Source organism: Schistocerca gregaria, chromosome X (genome assembly GCF_023897955.1).
Source record: "Schistocerca gregaria isolate iqSchGreg1 chromosome X, iqSchGreg1.2, whole genome shotgun sequence".
NCBI lineage: Eukaryota > Metazoa > Arthropoda > Insecta > Orthoptera > Acrididae > Schistocerca > Schistocerca gregaria.
Window position 1 is genome coordinate 776,213,843 of NC_064931.1, and position 3,947 is coordinate 776,217,789.

The window sequence follows — 3,947 nt, forward strand, 5'->3', positions numbered from 1 at the left end:
ATGTCTGTGCAGTGTGATAGGATAGTCAGAGAATAGCCTGATTCTGGAGAGAAAGGATAGAATTATGCAGATTGGTGATGACTTAGCAGTAGTGTGCTCATTAAAGTGTAATGCACCTGCTACCAATTAGTGGATTGACTATGAATATGTCTCCCTTCTCCAACACCTCTTTTTGCAACTGGGGGTGTAGTTCCACCTTTATATTTTATAACGTTTGCTCAACCTGTGCCACATACCACAAAATTTCTGTACTTCCTACACCCAGTAAACGTAAATGCTCTGACCACTTTGTTATCAATGAACATACAACCAAAGAACATCACTAACACATAAAAATTACTTTTTGTACATTTATATTAAACACCACTCTTTTCCAATCACTAGCTTTAAAATGAAGACATAAAGCTTTTACTCTCCCCATCACACTATTTGCCTCATCTTTAAACTTTAATAATCATGCCATTTCCACCTGGCGCCTCAGTTGGACCAGTGTTCGTGCTGGACGTGCAGACCGCGTGAGACGACGCTTCATCCAGTCCCAAACATGTTCAATGGGGGACAGATCCGAAGATCTTGCTAGCCAGGATAGTTGACTTACACCTTCTAGAGCACGTTGGGTGGCACGGGATACATGTGGACGTGCATTGTCCTGTTGGAACAGCAAGTTCCCTTGCCGGTCTAGGAATGGTAGAACGATGGGTTCGATGACGGTTTGGATGTACCGTGCACTATTCAGTGTCCCCTCGACGATCACCAGAGGTATACGGCCAGTGTAGGAGATCGCTCCCCACACCATGATTCTGGGTGTTGGTCCTGTGTGCCTCGGTCGTATGCAGTCCTGATTGTGGCGCTCACCTGCACGGCACCAAACACGCATACGACCATCATTGGCACCAAGGCAGAAGCGACTCTCATCGCTGAAGAAGACATGTCTCCATTTGTCCCTCCATTCACGCCTGTCGCGACACCACTGGAGGCGGGCTGCATGATGTTGGGGCGTGAGCGGAAGACGGCCTAACGGTGTGCGGGACTGTAGCCCAGCTTCATGGAGACGGTTGCGAATGGTCCTCGCCGATACCCCAGGAGCAACAGTGTCCCTAATTTGCTGGGAAGTAGCGGTGCGGTCCCCTACGGCGCCTCAGTTGGACCATCGTTCGTGCTGGACGTGCAGACCGCGTGAGACGACGCTTCATCCAGTCCCAAACATGTTCAATGGGGGACAGATCCGAAGATCTTGCTGGCCAGGATAGTTGACTTACACCTTCTAGAGCACGTTGGGTGGCACGGGATACATGTGGACGTGCATTGTCCTGTTGGAACAGCAAGTTCCCTTGCCGGTCTAGGAATGGTAGAACGATGGGTTCGATGACGGTTTGGATGTACCGTGCACTATTCAGTGTCCCCTCGACGATCACCAGAGGTATACGGCCAGTGTAGGAGATCGCTCCCCACACCATGATTCTGGGTGTTGGTCCTGTGTGCCTCGGTCGTATGCAGTCCTGATTGTGGCGCTCACCTGCACGGCGCCAAACACGCATACGACCATCATTGGCACCAAGGCAGAAGCGACTCTCATCGCTGAAGAAGACACGTCTCCATTTGTCCCTCCATTCACGCCTGTCGCGACACCACTGGAGGCGGGCTGCATGATGTTGGGGCGTGAGCGGAAGACGGCCTAACGGTGTGCGGGACCGTAGCCCAGCTTCATGGAGACGGTTGCGAATGGTCCTCGCCGATACCCCAGGAGCAACAGTGTCCCTAATTTGCTGGGAAGTAGCGGTGCGGTCCCCTACGGCACTGCGTAGGATCCTACGGTCTTGGCATGCATCCGTGCATCGCTGCGGTCCGGTCCCAGGTCGACGGGCATGTGCACCTTCCGCTGACCACTGGCGACAACATTGATGTACTGTGGAGATCTCACGCCCCACGTGTTGAGCAATTCGGCGGTACGTCCACCTGGCCTCCCGCATGCCCACTATACGCCCTTGCTCAAAGTCCGTCAACTGCACATACGGTTCACATCCACGTTGTCGCGGCATGCTACCAGTGTTAAAGACTGCGATGGAGCTCCGTATGCCACGGCAAACTGGCTGACACTGACGGCGGCGGTGCACAAATGCTGCGCAGCTAGCGCCATTCGATGGCCAACACCGCGGTTCCTGGTGTGTCCGCTGTGCCGTGTGTGTGATCATTGCTTGTACAGCCCTGTCGCAGTGTCCGGAGCAAGTATGGTGGGTCTGACACACCGGTGTCAATGTGTTCTTTTTTCCATTTCCTGGAGTGTATTTTATGCAGTAACATTCTCCATGAGAAATAATGATAATAATAGAAATCTTTTAAGGAATCATTTGAAAAGGCTAACTGAATTATTAATTGGTATAATGACTTGTTGCAAAAATAGTTTCATTGACTGTATAATTTTTATATCCTATCTTATGTAATTGTTTTTCTTTTGTGGAGATATGTTCCATCTATCCAACAAACTAAAGGCAGTTTCTTTATTGCCATACACATTTTGCCTTTTTTATTTGGGAAGCATTTTCAGTGGCCTGCAATACATGTTTCTGACATAAATTAAAAATTGCTGTGACTTTCACTAACTCCATTGGTATGTTCAAAAAGATTGAGTGGTCATATTTCAGAAGAGACCAACTGAGTAAATAAAGTAGCTTCCATTTTCATGTATTTCCCTACATATTAGATTATAAATTTTCATGGTTATATTATACCAAAAAAACTAAACGAAACTCCTCTTGAATAGGCCACGAAGGCCCAACGATACCGACAGGCCACTATGTCATCCTCTGCCCATTGGCGTCACTGGTTGCTGTATGGAGGGCCATGTGGTCAGCACACCGCTCTCCCGGCCGTATGTCAGTTTCCAAGAGCAGAGCCACTACTTCTCAATCAAGTAGCTCTTCAGTTTGCCTCACAAGGGCTGAGTGCACCCTGCTTGCCAACAGTGCTCGGCAGACCGCATGGTCACCCATCAAAGTGCTAACCCAGCCTGACAGTGCTTAACTTCGGTTACCACTGCAGCATGGCCATTGGTGGTTATATTATACTGCTAACTGTAAATGCAAATTATGAAAAACAAATGCAAATGATGAGAAAACAACTTTATTACATGTAGAAATATAAGAACTCCTAATGGAATAATGTCTAAATTTGTTTGTCTTTTCATTTTTACAAATGATGAGCACCACCTTGTCCATGGACTCAGATGAATATGTAGAGGAGGATTCACACCATGGACCTACAGTAGGCAGTGAGAAAATTTGTGCTAGCAGTGAGTGAAACAATCAAGTATTGGAAATATTTTTGTACTATCTATTATGATGATATGCTGTTGTATTTTTTTTTTTAAGTTTTGTGAAATGATGACATGAAAAGGATTACCAGTGAAGTTGTTAGGTAACAAATTATTTTAGGTACCACACATTTTAAGATAAACTTAAAAGTATTATGAGGATACTACTTTTTTCAGGGTTTCTGAACAAATGCAGAAGACTCTTATAGGTCATTGAATTATCCAGTCAGCTGTTTGTTAATGGCACAATTCCAGTAATAAATATAGACTTTGAACAGAAGCCTGTAGCTAAGGTAGAATTTTCAAAATTTTTAGGTGTGTCCATTGATGAGAGGTTAAACTGGAAGCAACACATTGATGGTCTGCTGAAATGTCTGAGTTCGGCTACGTATGCTATTAGGGTTAATGCAAATTTTGGTGATAATAATCTCAGTAAATTAGCTTACTATGCCTACTTTCATTCACTGCTTTTGTATGGTATCATATTCTGGGGTAATTCATCGTTGAGTAGAGTGTATTCATTGCTCAAAAACGTGTAATCAGAATAATTGCTGGAGTCCACCCACAGTCATCCTGCAGACATCTATTTAAGGATCTAGGGATCCTCACAGTAACCTCACAGTATATATATTCACTT